The following is a 13,653-nucleotide window of genomic DNA, read 5'->3' on the forward strand; positions in this document are numbered from 1 at the left end:
ACTTTACGAAACATCACTTTACGAAACATGACCTTAACTAAGTCGTTCATTTAAGTATTGTTGGAATGAATGATGGGCTCACAACAGAAGGTTTTTGCTCACACTTCCCTGGATACTGATTGGAATTCCATCTAAACTTCTTCAGAAGATAAAACTGGACCAGAACTGTATTGGAATAAGAGTTCTCAGATCAACTCCTGATATTTTGCCCTTGTCAACCAAGGAATATAAAAAGAGATCTTCTTAGATTCATTCCATCTGCAAGTAGAATCTGGAAGTGGGGGAAGGAAATATTTAGGGGGATGAGAGTCAAATTTGGGCTTAAAAGAACGTGAAAAAATTTGATTTTATTTTTGTGAAACTGGGATTTCTGCAGCACAGATCGGACACCCTCTTACTGGCTGCATTAAACAGTCTGCAGAAGACAGAAGCTGCAGCAAAACCTGAGGCAAAACCTCCGATGGGATGTGGACGAGTAAGAGTCAGAGAAAAGGGAAAGGCGAGCGGTAGAGGGTCAGAGAGACAGAAAGGAGTGTGGCCCTGGGAGAAGACATGAAAAATTAGAACAGGAGCTCAGAGCACTCAGGAGAGCCAGGGAAATGACAGCTGAAATTAGAACAGGAGCTGAGAGGAGCGGGCAGAAGGGGACGGCAGGAACCAAGAAATTTAAGGAGGGGAGAAAAAAACGGAGAGAAGTGGACAGAAAAAAAGAAAGCTCAGCTGCATTAAGAGGACCCGGGTTGCGTGTGTGTCCAGTAGACAAGCCCAGTACAGGTCAAAACAAATTATTTGTTATTCTGAAATGACTCTGAAAGGGGGAATGGAACATGCCCCAACAATCAATATTAAATTTTATGCCTGCTGCACCTTTCAAAAGCCTCAAGAAGACATTGATTCAAGTAAGTGTCACATTTTTAAATGACCTTTGATTATTCACTTTAACAGTTCTGGAGCAGAAGTTTGCACCCTGAGTTGGGGACCAGTGAACATGGAGGGGTGGTTTCTAAGTTGTGGTTGTGTGGCTGTGAAGATGGGGGAAGGGATGCTCCAGCAGGAGGAAGTGCTCTTTCCCATCTAACTGAAGCACACATATAGAAGCTGGGCATGGGGTGGGGGGAGATGTGTCTTATGTTTTTCATTATATAGATTATATAGCAGGCATTCTTAGACAGTCAAGAGGCATTGTGCTTTCTGGCTGGATTGGCAAAGTGGTTTGGGGTGCTTTATAAGTTGTATTTTGTGGCTGGTTTTACAAGAGGAAAATATCTGATTCCAATGGAATGTTTTGGGAAACCTGATGGTGGGTTTCCCAGATGAGGTGTTTGTAGAATTGGCCAATCAGTACTCTGGCATTGCAGGGTTTTTTACTGACGTAAATGTCTCTCTTGCAGTCAGACGCTCATACCAGGTCAAATTGGTTATACCAGGCAAAGCTTTGTGTCTGCGACTGAATGAATAAGATTGCAAGCTGGGACACATGATATAGTCACACTCTGTATTTCTCTATACCTAAATGCCAAAATTAGAGCATAGGTTTTAGGCCTAGAATCTATTCTCCAATATATCGGAAATCTCCATGTACTGCTGATTGGTTTTTTTAAAGGTAATCTACCACCCTGTCTGCTCCATGCTTGAATTAAATGCTACGTCCCCAGGAATCTGGTGCCAGCCATGGTTCTTCTTTCGTCTGATTCTGAGCCTTTGGTTCTGGTGACTCATTTTTATCTTCTAACTCTGATCGATTTGCTGGCTTTAGCTTCTTGATATCCCCTGATTTGGGAATCACTCTCATCAGCTAGTCCTGAGGAGCCCGATCCCCATGCCGCATCCCACCCATGGAGAGTACCCCAGTCAATATCCCACCATGTTATTGGTGATACATAATATCTGGAGTTGAGGGTAAAAGTCCAGGCTGGAGATTTGATTTTGGAGTCATCAGTACTTAGGTGATATTTAAAACCAAAGTCAGGATGGAATCACTTAGGAAGTTAAAATTGGATAGAGATGAGAAGTCATAAAAACAGTTCCTGGGACATTCTAATGTTTCAAAGCCAGAAGGATGAGGAGGTATCAGCAACAAGATGGACGTGGTGTCCAGTGATGTGGGGAGAGAGAACCAAAAGAAAGTGGTGTCCTGGAAGCCAAAAGAAGCAAGATTTTTTGAGAAGAGGGAATGATCAAATGTGTAAACTGAGAACTAAAATGACTCAGGAATTTAGCCATGTGGAAGGCATTGTTGACCTTGATGAGAGCTGTTTCAGTGAAGAGTGAGAAACTGATTTGACTGAATTCCAGAAAGAGGAGGACAAGCTGAATTGGAGGTAGCAAGTACAGGCAGAGAGATGGAGCAGGAACTGAAGGAAGATGTGGAGTCACAGGAGGGCGAGAAATTAGAGCATTCAAGTACAAACAAGGTGAAATGGAGTGGTAGGAAAGAGGAGGAAATGTCCAGAACGAGGTTCTTGAACAGGCAGGAAGGGATGGGACAATGCACACCAGAGGTTGGCTTGACGGAGGAGTTTAGACCAATCATTCATAGGAACAAAGGAAAAACAGATAGACTACAATCAATACAGACACAGAGGAAAATGTATGGAAGTTCTCCTCTGATTGCCCTATTTCTTTCTCATTAATTTAGTAAGTTCATAAGCAGAGATTGAGGATGGTGGAGGAGATGTTAACAGTTTAGGTAAAATGACATGAACCAAGATTGTGAAGAAGGGAAAAAAGGGGAAATTGTAGAAATTGCACTGGCTATTACTCCCTCCTTTTCACGGCTAGTATTCTCCAGTGGGCATCTCCTGGTACTCCCACTGGCTTCATCGGGCCCCTCATCCTAGATCCCAGCATTTACAGCTGGATCTTCTGTCACTTCCTCATGACCTCTGCACACTTTTCCCATTGTTCTCAACATACCTACAGCAAACCATTTCACACCATGGACGACTCCAGACTTCTTAAAATGCTCCCATTATCTTTGTGACTGTGTAACAACTGGGATGTCTTCCCACCACTCTTTTCCATATCCTTCACTAGGTTTTCATCTTCCTCCTCTCCACTCCAAGAGTCTGACTGTCCTCTCCAACCTCCTTAAAGGAGAAACCCTGTTCATTCCCAGAGTTAGCCACACCCCTATAATCAATGCTCCTAAGCCAGTATCTCCAGTCAGACCCTTCCTGCCTTCTCACACTCCACTTCAAACTACCTGGTAAGAATTTTTGATAAACCACTCTGCCAAATTATGCTGTTGCTGGCTCAAACCAAGATATTTTGAGCCATATTTCTCACCTTCTTCCCCAAGTCATTTTCTCATCCTGATTTGTCTGTTGTTATTAATAGCATCGTGAGTTCTTCAGATCTGTAGGTTGTAAATTAGAAGTTATTTTGATCTTTCCTCTTCCTCTCATCTTCACATCCCATCAGCTCCCCAATGGGCAGAGTCATTGTCTTCACAGCCTACACCTGTCAAGGAGTCTCACACAGGGTCTTTCAATATAAGAGATTCTTGGTTAATATGTTAAGTAGATACTCATGTAATATTTATATAACCTGACAGTTGCCTGTACTGTGCTGTCATACTTTCTCTTCTTTCACTGCTACCAGTGCATTATCTCCTGCACAGTTCCCTTTGAATCTACCAGTATTGGCACAGCACATTGGCTGACCTAAAAGAGAGGCCATCCCAATTTGTCACAGATCAGAAGAGGTGCAGGAAATAGAGTGACTAAATTTTATAGAACTTAGTGTCTATTCAGAAAACATCCTTCATGGCTTTGCAAATAGGCAAAAATGTCAAGTCAGCTCTCCTCTGAAGCCATTTGGAGACATTTGCAACAATGAATGCATGATTAAGTTTATTGTTTAGTAAACAGTTTGCAGACATTAGCCAGAAAAGAGTTATGGTGGCAGTTTACAAATAATTGCAATTGAATTAGGCAGACTGCAATGCAAAAGCAGTGCAAATAACTCGCCAATTCCATAAAATGTTTTGCAAACAGATTCTGGGAGAAAATAGAATGAGAAAAGCAGAAAATCCAGAGAGGGATGTTTTCTGAGTCTGCTCTGCAGATAGTGAGAGAGGATGCCCTCATATTTTACCATGAGACTGAAGTGCTAGTGAAAGGTGTTTATTTCTGCTTTGCCTCAGAGACAGAACTTGGCACAGACCTCAGAGGAGGAAAAAGGGGCATGACTCAGTGATTTGGCAGTTAAGAAATTCAATCGAACAAAAGTGGAAGAATAATTTTAAAATAGAGTATATGTGTTTGGACTGAGGGGGATTGTGGTGGGGAATCCTGACTTGTGGAAATGAATTAGTTATGGCAAGTGCAATCCATGTCCAAGAGACACCTTTGCCCAAGGTCAAGCAGCCATTATATATCTGGAATATGCTTAACCAAAGATGTTTATTTTATCAAATATGTATAACATATATATTCATATTTTAGTAAATATATATTAAATATTTTATTAAACACATTATATAACATATGAATTTAATTAACTGATATATATATAGCACATGCACATATATAGTTATGTATATATAGTATATATATAATACAGCATATGTAACTATAGTATATGAATATGCATATGAATATTACATGTCATATGCATTTAATAATATGCATACATAATAAATATATGACATTTAATAATATATAATGATAAATAACTATAATATTTAATGATATATATCATGTCAATATCAAGGTATCCTCTCCTATGCCAATGGAGCAAAAAGCATTATATTTGTTAGCCATGTTGTGTTTGCCTCCACCGAGCTGTTTTATTCATTTCTTGCCACTGACTCGTGAATTGAAGATACAAATGCAACTATAAACACATTGGAATGAACCTAGAAATCAAATGAACAAAAACTTACACAATGCTTAAGCTATACAGTTACTCACTGGAACTGCTTAGTTAAGTATTCTTCAGCCACTTTAAGTTTGCTTTTATGTTTTTAAAAAACCACAGAACATTCATAAATAGTGTGAACATGATTTAGTGAGAGATTTTCTGGGTAAGAAGTACCCAGGGGGCTCTCGTGGTTAAAGGTTGGACTTTTGTTTCAAAATGCATCCTGGACATGTGGTTTTCCTCTGCTAACCACACCCTTTATCATATGCTATTGATTTTGTAACTATCCAACAAGATTCTCAGATCCATGCATTTTGGGAAGAATAGTTATCTAAAATAAACTCATGAGTCCAATCCTACATACGTAGTGATGGGACAATTGGTTGATGTAATGACTCTTGTTCCTTCTGAAAGAATCCAGGATCAATCACACATCAGTAAGAATTTGAAACGGTCAAAAGTATGGATTAAGAACATGCATTTCCAACCCTTCTCAACAACATTTTGAAGAGTAACAACAGATGCATAATTTGTAGATTTACCACAAACATGGTTTAAGCCTACAGATCTGCATAGTAGCTGAGGCTGAGGAAATGGGGTCAAGTATATCATAACTGGACACTTCTTTGCACTGAAACTAGATGCAAAAATCCACCGATCATTTCCAAAGACAAATTATGTTTCTGCAGTGCCTAGCCTCATTTTGCCCATTCAAAAGTCTTACTGTCTGCCAAAACGACTGAGGGTGAGACAGATCATGCCCACAAATGGAACTTTGGAGTTGAAGCATTTGCAGCATTTTAGTTGCAAAGCAATTCTGTAGCTTAGAAGTTGGCATAATAGGAAGCTTCTGAGTTGGAAACTAAATTAAAGAGAACATTAGATGACAAGGGGTCCAGGCGCTGTCTTTCCCTTTTACTCTTTGCTCTTGTGTCCCTGAAAAGAGCCAGCATTTTCTCTTTGCAACAGAGGGGAGAGAAGGATGTCTAGTTTCAGCACTTGTTGATCCCATTAACATGGAAGATTGACAAGAGGCGGACAATTATATCTGACATGAATATGGATATGGAGGGGATTGTTGAAATGGAGACTCTTGTTAATGGAAGAAAGATGACCCCAACCTTTTGACAGATGTCAAGTAGATTGGAGTCCAGTGAAGTTACAACCATTTAATCTACATCACAAGAGAAGACAAACTGTATGACTGATAACCTCTTTATTTTTTATTGTATAATTTTTTACTCTACAGTCTAGAAAGAGATAGCATTCTCAGCTTGCTAATGTGGGTCAGTATTATTCATCCAGAATTTCAATGGCACTGGGGCTTTTGTTAGTTGGTAGCCTCTTCTCTGGGTCAAGGAAGAAAAGAAATAAATGAAAAAGAAGTGACTAAAGAAATGATATAAATCAATACAAGAATCAAAACTCTTCAATGAGATTTTGACCTCAGTTACAGGAATGCAATTTCTGACTCTTTCTGAGAGGCATTAGTGACTTACTTAATGCATTATATGAAAGTAAGGTAAGTATGAAAAATGTACTTGAATTCCTTTTGGTTCTAAAATATAATGGAGACAGAAATGGGCTTTTTCTTCATTTCAAAATAATCTTTTACCCTTTTGAGATGGATGTGTGTATTTCTGAGTAAAAATTGTTTAAAAAACCAGTTTGGCCATGGGGTCTTCTGTAAGCACTCACGTGTGGAAAGTATACATCTTTTCTGTGAGCTTTGAAAGATCTCAACTCCCTCCTTCCCTTCCTTACTTTGGTTTGTTTCAAATTTTCTCGAATTACACCTTATTTATTCTCCTCCCCTTAACCATTCTATTGAACTTGTTTTGAGTGCTTTCGTTAAACCAGGATGCTTTAAGGCTTTACATATAGTATCTCATTTAAGCCTTACGATAATCCCTTGACATAAGTAATATCTTTCACCTCAGTTTACAGATGTGGAAACTGAGGCACAACTGGGTTAAGTAAATTGCCTGAAGATACAGCTGATGAGTTGGGGAGCCTGGCTTCTATCTCCAGACAATCTGATTCTAAGGCCACTACACTAAAGCTATTTTTATGGATCTTATCTCCTTAACTAGATTTTAAACCTCATAACTTGTTATTTGCAGTTCACACAATGCCTACTCTCCTGACACTGTAGTTGGTCATAGACTATTTATTGAATAAGTGGGTGAATGAACAAATAAATGAATGCATGAACTCTACTTAGAAAGCTGGTGGAAAAAGTGACCTACAGAGGATTGAGCAGGAGAGTGACTGACAAAAAGGATAAAATGGTATTTAAGGATGATAAGAAAAGCAGTAGAGTGTGGACTTTTCACTAGGGCTTAACAGTAGCCAAAACATTGGCATAGCAATGTGGGCCAGCATAGATGCTATGGGAATGAAACATGATGTCTGGATACTTGAATCATTTTAAAGGGAAAATTTGGTGACTGCATGTAGAGACATGTAAATGGATATTATTACAATGAAAAAAATCTAATTTTCTTAATGGAAAATATATGAGCATTTATTTAAAAATACTAAATCACTCATTATCTTACTGTCTGACAGTAAACAGAATGGACTTTTTTTTTTTTTTTTTTTGCGGTACACGGGCCTCTCACTGTTGTGGCCTCTCCCATTGCAGAGCACAGGCTCCGGACTCACAGGCCCAGTGGCCATGGCTCACGGGCCCGGCCGCTCCGCGGCATGTGAGATCCTCCCAGACCTGGGCACGAACCCATGTCCCTTGCATCGGCAGGCAGACTCTCAAACACTGTGCCACCAGGGAAGCCCCAGAATGGACATTTAAAAAAAATTATCAACATTAATCATTACGTGAAGGTCAATTTTAAAAATTAGACAAAACAATTTGCCCTCAAAACTCCAGCCCCAAAATACTGCACTGTATTATCCACTTTGAATTGCCAAATGGCTGATCCATTTGATTGTATGAAAACTGATCACTGATGTAAATACCCCAGTAAATAATCCAGTAAATAACCCAGTAAATAACTGAGTTGACTCAGGTTGAGTCCAATTCCATCATCACAGGCATCAATTATGTGGTAAACTTTGCGGATTCAAAAGTTGGGCACTCACAAGCCTTATCTTCCAAACAGTGAGGCATTCCAGTGAAACATCATCTAATTTGACTCTATTGATCAACAACTCTCTCAACTCATTCATTCTACACAGATAAACATTACTTATGAAGCTCTTTATATGTCCCTTCTGCATAGTTTCTTAAGAAACATCAACATTTTCACATGTTCATTAATGTTGCAAGCATCACCTATATTCTATAATGGTAACTTTCTAAAACATATAAATTGATTGAAAAGTTGCATTGCAGATGCCAATTATGTAGAGCATTTGTTTCTCAGCATAGTAATTTCAAATGCAGCCCACTACAAATTCATATATAATCATCTGGAATTATAAAACCAACACAGAGAGAGGAGAGCTCGAGTTATTGCTTTACATCACATTTCCCCTGGAATTACTTCAAGAGATAAGCCTCCCCAGTTTCAGTAAAAAGAAATGTATTGATATTTGTTCATGTTTATCTTTATATTTATTATGTTTCTCCTCTGTGCCAGGAACTGTGCTTGGGGATGACTTTTAAATAGTTTTTTTTTTTCCAGAAATGCATCTGGCCATACATACAGCCAATGCACGTATGTGCGATTCTTCTAAAAGGATAATTTATGAGACAATTGCTGTTGTATGAGTCAATCAGCTGGACAAAGACTGTCATCAGGAAAGTATTTATTCAGTAGATATTTGCCATAGCTTCAGTGTGTTTTCCCACCTGTCTCCACCAGCAGATTTTATCTTGTAGAATTTGAGGAGACATTTCTAGAACTTAAATTAGACTGTTTCTATAGTGTGAAAAGATACAACCTGAGTTGTGTTTTAGGTGTCAAGTTATTCCCAAATTTTATTAAATACCTAACATAGACTCAAAACAGCCATTAGATATTAGGGGCCTGCAGTAGGAAAAGATTTTCCCCAGAAACTTAGACATTAAATTTGTAATTTACACTCACTTGTGGTTCTAGCATTTGTAAATAGAAGACAAAGTCTATCAAAGATTACTTGAAAGTATTTTTTGCTTATTCAGAGAATCAAAAAGGAATTGTGAAAAGTTGAAAATTGCACAATTTCCTGGTTGACTCAGAACACCCAGGTTTGGACCTTGGTCTTTGGAGATCCATGACCTAGTTGATCATATAACTTCTTTAAATCCCTGAAACTTCCATTGCAAAATGAAACTTTATCATGAAAAGCTGCTATGATAATGAGATAATGGATATGAAATGCTTTAGAATTTATTCTGAAGTGACGATAGTTACTAGTATTATACTACCTTAATAATAGTCTAATATAAAGAGATAAGTTATGGGACTTCCCCGGTGGTCCAGTGGTTAAAACTCCACACTCCCACTGCAGGGGATGCAGGTCCGATCCCTGGTCAGGGAACTAAGATCCCACAAGCCACGTGGTGCAGCCAAAAATAAATACATAAAAAATAAAAATAAAAATAAAATACTTAGGCTAAAGCAGCAAATAATTTAAAAAACATAAAGAGATAAATTGTAACTAATCTTAAACTGTCATCATCTTTCCAAAATTCATAACCCAAATCATTTACGCATGATAAGGACAATTGCAAAAATTCTTATAGATGGGTTGTATCCTGGAACCTCCTATATTTAAAGTAGAATCATATCCTTTATTCTCAATATACCAACATCTTGCTGATCCATTACTAAGGAATGATGAGTATGTGCTGAAGACAATATAACAGGGTCTGGTTTTGTCTTCTTTCTAAGGTCTGGGGTTAAGAGAATGGTTGAGGAGGAAGGAACAGAGTGAAACTTACTAGCCCACCTAACACTAAACCATAACCTCTTTAGCTGACACCCTGCTTTCCACTGAACATGTCTGTTTCTGAGGAACATTCCAATTGCAGCAACTTGAAACAACTTCCCCCAAGTTAACCATCTGTGGTGCTTACCTGCGGGCAGGTAGATGCAGCTCCCAGGGCCCCTGAGGATAGGCTGCCTCGGATAGCCCAGATATGTCTGAATTTTTGATGCAGTAGACACTTCCCTGGGAAAGCAAAACTCACTCCAGAGTCCCCACATACAAATTATAGTCACCATTTAAACCATCATCACAGTATTTGAGGTTAGTAAAACATATTGCTTGAGCTATAAAACATTCTAAACTAGCATTCCAAATGTCTCGCCTCAAGCAAACACTTCAATTAAAGTTTCAGACAGCTGGCACTGGAATCATAATAACAGTTTACACAAAGGGATTGGCTAAACATGATTACTGTTTTGATAATTTATTGTCAACAGGCATTATTGTGCCCTGATCCCAATGCTTGGCTTCCTTTCTTCTCTATTATCAACAGGTGACAACGAGAGTTGGTTCAGGTTATAGAGAAGGAACATTCAGTGTCCTGGTCCTAAGTAGATCACACACACACACACACATGCACACACACACACGAAGCACTGTATATTGTTATTAATTTCCATAATCCAATCATTTTTACTGTCTCCTTCCTATGAATTGCTTTGTTTGTAAAGGGGAAAAATCTAAGGGTACTCTTCTTAGCACCCTTATTACAAGAGAAAAAAGAAAAAAAAAAGAAAAGAGAAAAGGTTAGCTTCTTAAATACAATCTATATTCCCTTGGAATATCTACGGAATATCTAATTTCCCATGCCTCCCTTTGTGAAGTAGATAAAAGCAGCGAATGCCACAGACTTTCTTTTGTACTTTGAAGCATGTACACAACACTGGCAGCCTTGTGTCTGTTTAGGCGGATGGGTGCTGGTTCACCCAAGAGACAGACAGTACTGACAACAGCTATTTGCCCTTTAGCCAATTCGAAAACACAATATTTTGCAGCCTTATTAACATATTTTCAAGTATAAGAGATTTTCTGTTCATTCCAGCTTGACTATTTTGAGCAATTTTATTTCTACCACAGGGAAGTATGTGTGACTGACATTGTCATTTTATTTTATTCAAACTGGACCCACTCACAGATTCCTTAACAGGATTAGAAACATAATATTATATTTTTATCATTAAAATCAAGCCCAACAAATTGTCCAGGCATATTTGGTGCTCAGTCTTTGTGAACTGTTGGAAACAGCATGGTCATGTGCTTTACTGTTTTAATGAGAAAGCAGACATTACTTTTCTTTGAGGAGTGAGATGGTTCCATAATGCAACAGGTTTTGTTGGTTTGTGTCTTTCTGTACACAAAACGCTAAAGAAATTGGAGAGAGTCAGAAACAGTATGCTTGGATCAGTCAAGAGGGAATCAAAAGGACACTTCTGAGTACATTTGCATTTTTTTATTCTGAACATGACTTTTCCATTGACTTTAATTAAGGTTTCATTAACCCTGAGTTTGGAAAGCTTTTAATTGAGAGAGAATTTGCTTACTGTGCATATTTTTTTTTTCAGCTGCAAAGAGAATCACTGTAACAAATGTCTCTTCCAACTTGATAGTAAAATTCAACTTTGTTCTACCTTTGCAGAAATTGGTTATAGATCCACTCTTAAGAAATGAGCCACACCACATTGATGATTTTTATCTCATCATAAAGTGGTACAAATTTGGCTCCAGTACAATTCATAAGTATATTGCCTGCTGACAAATTAATCCAATTAGCAAAGGTGAAGGTTTATAATTGGGGTTAACTAGAATATAACTGGTCATTGCTAATCAAACCCTCCCTCACCTCCCCTAGAGTGTGGTCCCCAAAGTTATTCAAATAGTCCCATTTAGTCTTCTGATCAAACCAGAAGTCAGACTTCAAAAATCCCTTTTCAAGAAAATAGGATAGAGCCACCTTTCCAAAGCCATGACAACAATGGAAGTTAGTGGCATGGTATTTTCCTGCTGTTTGGGAGAGTGAATATCCACACACACCCCCTCCCCACTCCCCTACTACTGAGAGTATTTTTATATAGTTCAAGTCCCTATTGGTCTGCAGTTTGCAGTGCGGTTTAAAAAGTAATACATCTTTTCTTAGATGTACCCCAGTTTCTGCTTTTTAATAGACATGATAATGAGCTTCTGGGTCTTCATTTCCCAGTGTGCAGAGAGCTCGAATAAATCTTCGATTGTTCACAACCCAGGAGAAGGTTCCAGAGCACTGGGATCCATTGAGGTCTCTCTAAACAACTATTGTTTTAAGCATGTTTTTTTTTTTGAGCTTGGACTTTTCTGGTGCCATTGAATTTTTTTTTCCCAATATATTCTGTAGCATCTGCTTATAATGAGCTGAGACAGAGTGAAATTCATTTTGCATTGAATCTGAATGAATGAATGTTCCCAACTGTTTTGGAGCGGCATAATATGCTATCTGTACTATTGGCTGTAGAAAAGATTTCCTGGTAGGTAAAAGGAAAAGAAAGCTTTATTTGAGATTTTCACAAAAATATGTCTGCTTGGGCAGTCTGGGTTTTGTTTCCTAGATTTCAAATTTTTGGAAGATGTTTTACTTTTGTGCAAGACCAAAGGATGCCAATGTGAAAATATGTTTGACCACATTGGGGACTATTTGCTGTTTTTGAAAACTGACTTATTTACATCTAGCATGATATAATTCCTTAATAACAAAGTGCTTTCCAAAAAAAAGCTAATTCAAAGGACTATCTAAAAACCTTAGACATATGCAATTATACATGTCTCTCAATTTTTCAGAAAATTAAAACATCCTCTGGGCAATTCCTGTTTTCAGTTTTTTTGACAAGTCTGAAAATAGAAATCATGAGAATGAAAAGACCTAACGTTGCCAGGTATTTTTTATAAATTTAATGGAAAAATATATACTTCCTCTCTCCCTTTTTTTTTTACTGGGGGAGGTGGCACAATGGCATCAGGTATATATTTTTATATGACCTCAGGTTATGCTTAAAGGAACTTATATGACATTGACTAGAATTTTTGATTATAGTAGCTGAGGTGATTGATGATGCTTCTACTAATTCTAAAACAATCCAATGGACATTATCTTCATGTTACTAAAGATATAACCCCATCTATTTCCGAAGCCAGCTCAATCTGGTGGAGGTAGAAAAATAGTTTAGTTTAATTTTTTTATTTGTGTCCTTATAAAAATAAGAAGGAAAAAATGGTGACTTGAGCCCATCCCCAAAGCTTTAACCAACTGACTATGATTGAATACTTTTTCTTTTTACTGCTCACTGGGATCTTCTTATGAAATGCACATTTCATTTTTATCCAGGACCTGGGGATATGGGGCAACAGAAGAATATTATTTGAAATTCGGCACACCACAGTCTATAGAAAGCTGCACAGCACCATTGTGGAAGAGTTATAATTTTAATTCTTTTTACAATGACAAGATTACTCTGAAGTTAAATTATCATTCTCTGTTAAACCAAACAGCACTGTGGCAGTTTTAATAGGACAAGGTGGCTTATTCTAATTGGTAGGATCTGTAGATTCCTATGCTGAACTTTAGATCGAAGCATTTCCAAGTTAATAGGGTGATTGGAGGGGAGGGATACATTTACAATCTGTTTGGGCTGAAATGGATACTTGGTGCCGTGAATTCTCAGGCGGCAAGCCATTATTACCATTATTACTGTCTCCGTGATAGCCAGGTAGAAGCACCTGCTCTTTCTCTGGCTTCTCCAGGTAATCCCTAACAATCAATTAATTCCTGAAAAACAATAACGACCAAAGATGTGGGCTTTTATAATATCAAAGGAGGATGCCTTT

The sequence above is a fragment of the Mesoplodon densirostris genome, chromosome 4, assembly GCF_025265405.1.
Source record: "Mesoplodon densirostris isolate mMesDen1 chromosome 4, mMesDen1 primary haplotype, whole genome shotgun sequence".
Lineage (NCBI taxonomy): Eukaryota > Metazoa > Chordata > Mammalia > Artiodactyla > Ziphiidae > Mesoplodon > Mesoplodon densirostris.